General features: G+C 34.4%; 5 non-coding genes across 5 annotated transcripts; 2 read left to right on the top strand and 3 right to left on the bottom strand.

Annotated features, from left to right (window-relative positions):
• Positions 1-5,422: 5,422 nt before the first annotated feature.
• On the top strand, positions 5,423-5,503 carry Trnal-uag (transfer RNA leucine (anticodon UAG)). The gene has a single exon. It is a non-coding gene; the product is annotated as a tRNA-Leu (tRNA).
• Positions 5,504-5,983: 480 nt separating this feature from the next.
• Trnal-caa (transfer RNA leucine (anticodon CAA)) lies at positions 5,984-6,097 on the bottom strand. The gene is made up of 2 exons: positions 6,060-6,097; positions 5,984-6,029 (listed from the first exon to the last, which is right to left on the bottom strand). It is a non-coding gene; the product is annotated as a tRNA-Leu (tRNA).
• A 412-nt stretch (positions 6,098-6,509) lies between these two features.
• Positions 6,510-6,590, top strand: Trnal-uag (transfer RNA leucine (anticodon UAG)). The gene has a single exon. It is a non-coding gene; the product is annotated as a tRNA-Leu (tRNA).
• Positions 6,591-7,070: 480 nt separating this feature from the next.
• On the bottom strand, positions 7,071-7,184 carry Trnal-caa (transfer RNA leucine (anticodon CAA)). Its single transcript has 2 exons — positions 7,147-7,184; positions 7,071-7,116 (listed from the first exon to the last, which is right to left on the bottom strand). It is a non-coding gene; the product is annotated as a tRNA-Leu (tRNA).
• Positions 7,185-10,808: 3,624 nt separating this feature from the next.
• On the bottom strand, positions 10,809-10,922 carry Trnal-caa (transfer RNA leucine (anticodon CAA)). The gene is made up of 2 exons: positions 10,885-10,922; positions 10,809-10,854 (listed from the first exon to the last, which is right to left on the bottom strand). It is a non-coding gene; the product is annotated as a tRNA-Leu (tRNA).
• Between the last annotated feature and the right edge of the window lie 355 nt (positions 10,923-11,277).

Genomic DNA, 11,277 nt, shown 5'->3' with positions numbered 1-11,277 from the left:
ACCAGCTTTTATAAAACATTCCCATTCTTTACCAGATACGAACATCAAGCTATTATAAAACAGTGGTTGATTATAAACATCACAGTTTCCTATATTAAAAGTTACATCTTTTCTAATGCACTGCCATGCTTCCAACATTTCTCTGTACACATGCGGTAAACATAATAAATCATTTTTGTTTAAACGCAAAAATAAAACAGGCCTAGAAAGATTCATACAATGTACTCTTCTCAAAAAATAGCTGAAGATACTTTTCCAAATACAATTGCACTCAGGGTTTAAAAATCTTCCTAAAAATTTCAATCTAAATGAACACATTTTTAAATAAATATCTTGAAAATTCAAGCCACCATCCTGTTTCATACCAGTAATAGTTGCATATTGTATTAAATGAGATTTAGAATCCCACAAAAACTCAATACATATTTGCTTTAAATCTGTCAGTACATTTTCAGGTATTGGCAAAACAGCTAATAAATACCAAATTCTTGATACCAATAAAGAAGAAATTACAATATTTCTACCAGATAGAGTCAATTGTCTTTGTTTCCACATATTAACAATACTTCTTATTTTTCTGATCTTATCCTTCCAATTCATGTCATTACATACATCAATGTCTACACCAACATAAACGCCAAGAACTTGAATACATTTTTCACAAATTCTTAATCCAAGTACAGTCTTATCAACATCAGTCAAACTTCCTTTTCCAATACATAAAATTTCAGACTTACTTCTATTAATCTTAGAACCTGATGCTCTACTATATAAATTAAATACATCAAAAGTACATTCAATAGATTTTTTATCGCTCAAACATAAGGTAGTATCATCTGCATGTTGAAACAAAACTGCAGTTTCTTTACTGTAAGGTATACGTATTCCATTAATACTACAATGTTTCTTAATTGCCATTGACAGTGGTTCTGCTGATAAAACATACAACAAAGCACTGATAGGGCAACCTTGCCTAATACCATTTCGTATCTTAAAATATTTTGTTAAAAAACCGTTACACTTGACAGTACTCTGAATATCGGTATAAAAAATCCTAATCCAATTAATAAATTTACATCCAAAACCAAAACATTCTAATACTCTAATGAGATAATCATGAGACACTCTGTCAAAAGCTTTCTCTTGATCAAATTTTAAAATATACCCTTCTACACCATCATCTTCTACCATATTTATTACATCACGTACACTAGCTATTGTATCTGCAATATCTCTACCAGGTATACAACATGACTGACTATTTGATATTATCTTGCAAAGAACTGATTTGAATCTATTTGACATGACACGTGCTAAAATCTTGTAATCAACTTGCAACAATGAAATAGGTCTATAATTCTTTAAATCCCTTTTATCACCTTTTTTCTTATAAATAAGAGACAGTACACCATTTTTCATAGACCTTGATAAAGTGTTACATTTTTCAACGGCCTTAAATACCTTCACTAAAATATCTTTTAAAACATGATAAAATTTACAATAAAACTCAACAGTTAGTCCATCAGATCCTGGACTCTTATATTTAGACATTTTATGTAATGCAACAAAAATCTCTTCTTCAGTAATATCATTATCACATACTCCTCGATCAAAACTATCAACTTTTACATCTATATTTTGCAACAAAACCTCCATAGCATTTTTGTCTGTTTCTACACATGAATACAACTCATCATAAAACTTATACTGTATGTCTAATAAGCCATCAGTATCAGAAACAATATTTTTACCATCATGATCAAAAAGTTCTTTAATACTATTACTCTCTTGCTTATATTTCTCTAAGTTCAAAAAATATTTTGTACATTTATCATTTTCTGTAGCCCAAAAAGCCTTCGACCTCAATATAGCACCTTTACATTTCTCTTCCTCTAAATTGTTTAATTCAAGCTTTAAATTCTCATACCTTTCTACATTAATTTGTTCACCTTCAGCAATTCTCATACATATTCGCTGTATCTTATTTTGTATGCAATAATACTCTGCAGTTTTCTCTTTTGCAATTTTCTTACTGAACACTTGAGAGAATTTCTTAATTCTAAACTTTAAATTATCCCACCAAATTAAAACATCATCATCAAAAAGAGTACATTCCTTACTATCATTGATAATATTCAAAACAGTTGATACAAACTCATTATTATCTAACAATGTATTATTAAAAATCCACACACCCGGGCCTCTTTCTACATCATCAAAAACTATTCTCATTTCAACAAAAGAATGATCACTTAAAGTAGTGTCTTTGTAATTTATATGTTGTACAAAACTTGACAAATTTCTAGAAATGAGAAAATAATCCAATCTTGATTATTGTAAATAAAAATCACTTACTCGTTTCCATGAAAACGTTCTAACACAAGGATTTCTACATCTCCATACATCATATACATTGTTATCTGTCATCAAATTACATAATAAGTTATAACTCATATCATTCCTGTGTACAGATTTACCACATCTATCTAGGCTGGACAATGTTGTATTCCAATCACCTGATACAATTATATTCTCATAAGAACTAATATATTGATTGAGGAATGTAAAAAACTCACACCTTTCCTTAATAGAATTATATGCATAAATATTAAATATGTTATAAATACAACCTTCATGTTCAAATTGGACATGTAAAAATCTGCCCACATCATCTTTAAAAATAACTTTAACATTATTTTTAAACCTTTTGTTCACAAGAATAGCAACTCCTTGCCTTTTAGTACTACTATTAGAATATAAAACACAACCATCATAAATTCTATCAAAATTCAAAATGAAATCATCATCCCAGAACGTTTCTTGCAGTAACAAGAAATCAATCTTACTGTTATCAATGATTGATACATATTTCTTAAATTTATTGATATCTCTCAATCCATTACAATTGTTGCTTACTAATAGCACCATTGCAAAAATACAAACCAGAAATACAGAATTATAGATCTCCATTTTCGATATCTTTTTTGTTTGAATTATCTCTCACAGCATTACTGACATTTGGATAAAACTTCATCCTGTTCCTTCTCTTCTTTCCTTGAGATGGACCAGTTCCAGAGGAACCAGATAAACCATCCATTGACATTTGAGAGACATCCAAACCAGTGTCATTTTCACTGGAAGGGATGTCTGTGTCCATATCATCACTTTCTATATCAATACATTTATCATCATTTTTTACAAAGGTAATTTCTTCATCAGAGTCACACGTTTTTGTTACTTCATCTCTCTGTCTTTTCTGTCCTTTGTTCTCTACACCTAATTGTTCTTTTCTAGAAGACCCTTCATCTAAATCTTTTGTTGACTGGATGTTAACATCATGACAAGCCGTGGCCCCGACGACCAGCTGATCTTTTTCTGTGGTCCCGAAGACCACACTTGGTTTTACCGTTATATCATTCCTTTCACTGTTGGCCCCGAAGACCACATTTTCCACCTCTGAAGTCCCGAAGACTCCATTTTCTAATTCTGTAGTCCCGAAGACTACATTTTCATCACCTGCAGTGGCCCCTAAGGCCTCTTTATCATTTTGCATTGTGGCCCCGAAGACCACAATATCAACCTCTTTGACATCAGTGACCACCATGTCACTATTATCCTTGACTTCCATTACAACAGAAAATGCTTTCATATTTCTATCTTCTTCTCCCTCTTTTGTCGTCTGCCCCTCTAAATGTAGCACCTGCATATCCATTCCACTTTCTGTTTCTTTTACTTCATCATCTGTATTGTCCTTAGTATCTGCCTTTTTACAGACACATCTGTCTAGTATCATACCACAGTCAGCACACATGCATCTACAGTCACTCTTCTTTTTGTCACATGAAAAGCATGGACATTCACATGGCTCCTTGTAACAATAATTACATTTCCTGTCTTTTTTGCAAAAGCAAGCTCTCAAACGATTTCCACACTTCTCACATGGTGGTTCCTTACATTCTTTCCGTTTGTGTCCTTGTTTATCACAGCTATCGCAAATAAGTTGTGGACATTGTCTATATTTATGGCCTGGAGATCCACAAAAATTACAAAGCTGTATCTGATGATCATGTTTTACTCTAAAACTTCTCATCCCCATCCCCGTTTCAAACTTTATTGACCATGGTAGGGATTTCAAATTAGGTTGAAATTGTACTCGAACATAACGAGTTCCATCAGCAACGTCAGTTCCCGGATAAACATGCCTATATACTTGTGACAATGGCTTACAGTTCTTTTCTCTCAAAACATTCAGTATGGTTTCATCGTTAATATGCGCAGGTAAATGAATGAAAGAAACAATAACTGCATTTTGAAAGAGAAAATAACAGTCATAAAAATGCCCATCAACATTAAGTCCTTTTGTCAAAATATCTGCATTTTCCTCAGAGTCCATCGTTATAGTATAGGCACCCTCTAAATCATCAGGCACAACTGCCAGAACAGTATTCACTCCACAAACCTCTTCAGCAGCTTGTATAATTTTTGAAGCTTCCTTCGCAAAATTAACAATTTTTACTGCACATTCTTTCTTGCAAATTTTCCTTGAATTCGTATACTTTTTCTGTCTTTCTCCATTTATTCCTCCATCATACTTTCGTGAATAATTTTTCCTATATTCAGACCTTTCCGGTGCTTTGTTTTCAGAACTCATTTCTGGTTCTAAGATGAAGCAACACGAAACAAATCAAACGCACCTTTCCCCCCTTTTTCCTATGCTTAAAAAGCAGGAAAAGGGGTACAACACGCACCTATACGGATTAAAATCTATCAATCCAGGTCAATTAAAGTAAAGACCACACAAATAAATGTATATAATCACATAAAAACCGGTGAACTCACCGAAATGGCACATTTAACTGGAGCGGCAAAATGTAAACATCCTGCTAGGATATGTCCAAAACCCGAATCTCTTCGAACCCACGCAAACATTCGTGGACCAGAACACTCATCCTCACTGAAGGAAGGTATTACCCTTGAGTCTGGCGCCTTAGACCACTCGGCCAACCTGACTTAACATAATCAATCCAAATTTATGTATAAGTACTCCATCGGTTACATATTGGTTCACTGCAACGGGGAGATGTAAATGTTCACGTGTTTGGTCATCAAGATGAAAATAAATAAATTGCCGGAGAAGAAAGTTTGGAAATGAACTTTCAAATGTTCAAAGAAGATTAATCGTACTTTCTCTCCTCTCTAGATCAGAGACGGCAAGAGAGGAAAATGATAACTATTCATTTGTATCTTGGTCGTACGGCGTGTACACGACTTGTATCGTTCGAGTCCGTGTTTTCTCTCGACATTATTGACCCATTTCAAACAATTATCGATATTGACGACTACTTAACCCCGACAGTGCATCACAGTTTGCCATAGACTATACATGTATAAATATTGAACATTTCTGACATTTAGACATCTAGGTAGCGTGGCCGAGCGGTCTAAGGCGCTGGTTTTAGGCACCAGTCTCATTGAGGCGTGGGTTCGAATCCCACCGCTGCCAATGATATTTTTCTTTTACTGACATTATTATCTGTCGACGCGGTCGTCCGGAGTACCACCCTACGTATTGATGTTACAGTCTTACGATCGGTTATTTGTGGTATATTACATCGGAACAGGACATACGTTAATATGCACAGAAAGTTTTATCAGACCCGGCTAGACAAGTCTTTATTGCCATGTTGAAGACGAAATGACATTTATCTGGCAACATACTTTTCTTCCTTTGGTACATACATATGTGAAAATTAATATCAACAGCCAATGGTTCACTTCAATAGAGAAAGTAAGAGCAAAAACCGGAAGCTCGAGTCCAACAGTACAAATGAATAATAATAACACGCCAGAATAATTTCATTTCTTGAGAAAATTGTGTACAGACTGGCCTGAAAAGTCATTATTCGTCAATCTTATTTTTTCTTGATAACTGTTCACTGAGTTATCATTATACATATATAAAATTCATACGACAAAAACATAGTGTCAGGTGTGGGATTCGAACCCACGCCCACATTCGTGGACCAGAACACTCATCCTCACTGAAGGAAGGTATTACCCTTGAGTCTGGCGCCTTAGACCACTCGGCCAACCTGACTTAACATAATCAATCCAAATTTATGTATAAGTACTCCATCGGTTACATATTGGTTCACTGCAACGGGGAGATGTAAATGTTCACGTGTTTGGTCATCAAGATGAAAATAAATAAATTGCCGGAGAAGAAAGTTTGGAAATGAACTTTCAAATGTTCAAAGAAGATTAATCGTACTTTCTCTCCTCTCTAGATCAGAGACGGCAAGAGAGGAAAATGATAACTATTCATTTGTATCTTGGTCGTACGGCGTGTACACGACTTGTATCGTTCGAGTCCGTGTTTTCTCTCGACATTATTGACCCATTTCAAACAATTATCGATATTGACGACTACTTAACCCCGACAGTGCAAAACAGTTTGCCATAGACTATATATGTATAAATATTGAACATTTCTGACATTTAGACATCTAGGTAGCGTGGCCGAGCGGTCTAAGGCGCTGGTTTTAGGCACCAGTCTCATTGAGGCGTGGGTTAGAATCCCACCGCTGCCAATGATATTTTTCTTTTACTGACATTATTATCTGTCGACGCGGTCGTCCGGAGTACCACCCTACGTATTGATGTTACAGTCTTACGATCGGTTATTTGTGGTATATTACATCGGAACAGGACATACGTTAATATGCACAGAATGTTTTATCAGACCCGGCTAGACAAGTCTTTATTTCCATGTTGAAGACGGAATGACATTTATCTGGCAACATACTTTTCTTCCTTTGGTACATACATATGTGAAAATTAATATCAACAGCCAATGGTTCACTTCAATAGAGAAAGTAAGAGCAAAAACCGAAAGCTCGAGTCCAACAGTACAAATGAATAATAATAACACGCCAGAATAATTTCATTTCTTGAGAAAATTGTGTACAGACTGGCCTGAAAAGTCATTATTCGTCAATCTTATTTTTTCTTGATAACTGTTCACTGGGTTATCATTATACATATATAAAATTCATACGACAAAAACATAGTGTCAGGTGTGGGATTCGAACCCACGCCCACATTCGTGGACCAGAACACTCTTCCTCACTGAAGGAAGGTATTACCCTTGAGTCTGGCGCCTTAGACCACTCGGCCAACCTGACTTAACATAATCAATCCAAATTTATGTATAAGTACTCCATCGGTTACATATTGGTTCACTGCAACGGGGAGATGTAAATGTTCACGTGTTTGGTCATCAAGATGAAAATAAATAAATTGCCGGAGAAGAAAGTTTGGAAATGAACTTTCAAATGTTCAAAGAAGATTAATCGTACTTTCTCTCCTCTCTAGATCAGAGACGGCAAGAGAGGAAAATGATAACTATTCATTTGTATCTTGGTCGTACGGCGTGTACACGACTTGTATCGTTCGAGTCCGTGTTTTCTCTCGACATTATTGACCCATTTCAAACAATTATCGATATTGACGACTACTTAACCCCGACAGTGCATCACAGTTTGCCATAGACTATACATGTATAAATATTGAACATTTCTGACATTTAGACATCTAGGTAGCGTGGCCGAGCGGTCTAAGGCGCTGATGGAGGAGTCGAACGCACCCAAGATGTCAGACGTGTTTTGTGACAGTGTTCTTAATGTTTGTGGAATTAGTTAGATTATCAGTTTTGGAATGGATTTTCCAACCGAAATATAGTGATATGATGGACATTATTACACAAGTAGTAAGTTTCAGTTGACAAAATACGCATTTATATACAATTGACATTATCGTGATAGCTTCTGCTGTTTTTGATTTGAGGGTCTTGTGGAAAATTTATTTATGAATTTAATGTTGAGAGGTTAATTTATGTGAAAATGGATTGTCTACCGAAAACATTAACTTCTCTGTTGAAAATTGTAAATGAACAATATACTGATTTTAGCTGGACAAAATGGAAGAATGAAAATATCTTTATTGTGGACAAATGGTGATAAATCAACGAAACGGAAATCTAATGCATCTAGAAAACGTGACCGGAAACGACTGAAGCAATTTGTAGAAAAGAAAAATTCAGAAAATAAAACATCTGAAAGCGAAGATGAATCGTTTATTGAAAGTGATATAGAAAGTGATATTCCATCTGAACCCACCGATGCGTTAATGGACGTGATCGACAGTGTTCCGTGTAGCGCCTCATTGACGGTAAATATTAACAAAGGAAAGCAGCCAAGTGAAGAGAATAACCAATTGCGAAGCGAGGGTGTGAAACATGTTAACGGAAATTTAAATGCCGCAGGGAAAATATGTATAAGTGAACATTCGAATACACAGAATATGTTAACTAAATCTCATGACGTTGTGAATACAGAAAATATTTCGAACACTGAAGAGAAATCAAAATCTCGACAGACACCAGTTCTAGATAAAATTGTTATCAAAACTTCGTTGAGTATGTGTAGCGCAACACTATTAACGTTGATCCCAATGATTAATTTAATCATGTCCTACTCATTGGGAAAGGAAGAGGACATTCATTATTTCGGTCCAGGAACAAAGCGGTACACGTACGCTTTGCACAATATTGAAAACGATTTTGATGATGTTAGGAAAACTAAATATATGAATAGTGATATAGCTAGTGCAATTGAGAAAATGGAAATTGTTGCCCGCAGGAAAATAGAGACATGGTTAAACTAGGTCTGATTTGATTTTTAAAATGTATGATAAAGTTTGAATGTATGGAAAATGTTTTGAAATATTTTTTTTAACTTTTTTTGCATGCCAATGTTTTAAGGCAGTCTGGAATGGATAGCCAGCCGGTATCTTTAATATTTGGATATGAAATTGTGTAATGTATTTCAATAACCTTTTCACTTGTTTTTAACATTTTACCTAAAATTTAAAAATAGAAAATAAAAATGTGCATGAATACAGTGAAAGAGTACAACTGTGATATCGCTTGTGCGTACATGATTGTGAATAAAAATATATTAAATGTATGAATATAAAAATGTTTGTAGGTATTGCGAAAATGGACAATGGTGGTGACTTTGTTTTCTATGCGTATGTAATTGACATATTTGAATTAACTAATCAATATGATAATAGTATGTCTATGAGAATATTAATAACAATATCTCCTTGATTTGTAAATGTTTTTCTCTTAATAAAATTTTATCAAGATAAAAAAAAGTCTACGGCGCTGGTTTTACGCACCAGTCTCATTGAGGCATAGGTTCGAATCCCACCGCTGCCAATGATATTTTTCCTTTACTGACATTATTATCTGTCGACGCGGTCGTCCGGAGTACCACCCTACGTGTTGATGTTACAGTCTTACGATCGCTTATTTGTGGTTTATTACCTGTTCTGAATGTAGTATATAATGATAATGGTAAAAAATATACATTACCTAGAACGGCAAAAATTTGTTATGGTATGCTCTTAGAAACTAGCACAATAATGCCAAATGCTGTCAGCTACTGGTATCAAGTATTTAGTGATTTTAATGTACAAAGGGTTCAAAATATTTTGAATTTTCCATTTTTACCTAGTGACTGTATTGAAACATCGTTTAAAATTTTCCATAGAGTTTTATTTACGAAGGAGAGATTATTCAGATGTCATATTACTATTGATTCTTTATGTCCAGTATGTTATGATGTACATGAAGATTTGGAACATCTTATAATTTCATGTAGATGTTTAACTAAATTCAACAACTTTTTGAAGGATTTCCTACATAATATTTTGTGCAATAGCTCTACAAGATATGTCAATATGCTTGATTTTAATTTTCTATGTTATTTTGGATTAACTGAGAAAGATAAAAACAGTAACTATTATTTTGTTAATACTGTCTTAGCATTTAGAAAATTTTGTGTTGTGAAAAGGAGAAATGTAGCTGTGAAAGATGAGAAAGTACTAGATATTCAAAATTATTTTAAGTCCGTACTTCAGCGACATGTAAATTATGCTTATATGTATTATAAAAAGAAGAACTTTTCATTGTTTGAAAAATACTACTTGAAAAGAAATCCTGTTTTACGTATCTGTGACGAAAATGATGTGATTGACTTTTAGTATGTAAGCCATTATATAATATGGAAGACTGACTTAACATACATGATATTATTAATTGTTATCTGTGATATGTGAATTAGTGGGAGATTAGCCCAATAATTCTTTTACATGTAAATATATTTCTGTGAATAAACTTTTATCAAGAAAAAAAAAAAGGCGCTGGTTTTAGGCACCAGTCTCATTGAGGCGTGGGTTCGAATCCCACCGCTGCCAATGATATTTTTCTTTTCTTTTACTGACATTATTATCTGTCGACGCGGTCGTCCGGAGTACCACCCTACGTGTTGATGTTACAGTCTTACGATCGCTTATTTGTGGTTTATTACATCGGAACAGGACATACGTCAATATGCACAGAATGTTTTATCAGACCCGGCTAGACAAGTCTTTATTTCCATGTTGAAGACGGAATGACATTTATCTGGCAACATACTTTTCTTCCTTTGGTACATACATATGTGAAAATTAATATCAACAGCCAATGGTTCAATTCAATAGAGAAAGTAAGAGCAAAAACCGAAAGCTCGAGTCCAACAGTACAAATGAATAATAATAACACGCCAGAATAATTTCATTTCTTGAGAAAATTGTGTACAGACTGGCCTGAAAAGTCATTATTCGTCAATCTTATTTTTTCTTGATAACTGTTCACTGAGTTATCATTATACATATATAAAATTCATACGACAAAAACATAGTGTCAGGTGTGGGATTCGAACCCACGCCCACATTCGTGGACCAGAACACTCATCCTCTCTGAAGGAAGGTATTACCCTTGAGTCTGTCGCCTTAGACCACTCGGCCAACCTGACTTATCATAATCAATCCAAATTTATGTATAAGTACTCCATCGGTTACATATTGGTTCACTGCAACCGGGAGATGTAAATGTTCACGTGTTTGGTCATCAAGATGAAAATAAACAAATTGCCGGAGAAGAAAGTTTGGAAATGAACTTTCAAATGTTCAAAGAAGATTAATCGTACTTTCTCTCCTCTCTAGATCAGAGACGGCAAGAGAGGAAAATGATAACTATTCATTTGTATCTTGGTCGTACGGCGTGTACGAGTCATTATTCGTCAATCTTATTTTTTTCTTGATAACTGTTCACTGAGTTATCATTATGCATATATAAAATTCATACGACAAAAACATAGTGTCAGGTGT

The sequence above is a fragment of the Perna viridis genome, chromosome 6 (assembly GCF_037379345.1).
Source record: "Perna viridis isolate PV_CMFRI_1.1 ecotype Kerala chromosome 6, ASM3737934v1, whole genome shotgun sequence".
Taxonomy (NCBI): Eukaryota; Metazoa; Mollusca; class Bivalvia; order Mytilida; family Mytilidae; genus Perna; species Perna viridis.
Note: the sequence above shows the minus strand (reverse complement) of the source record. Positions and strands in the feature narration are given on the sequence as shown.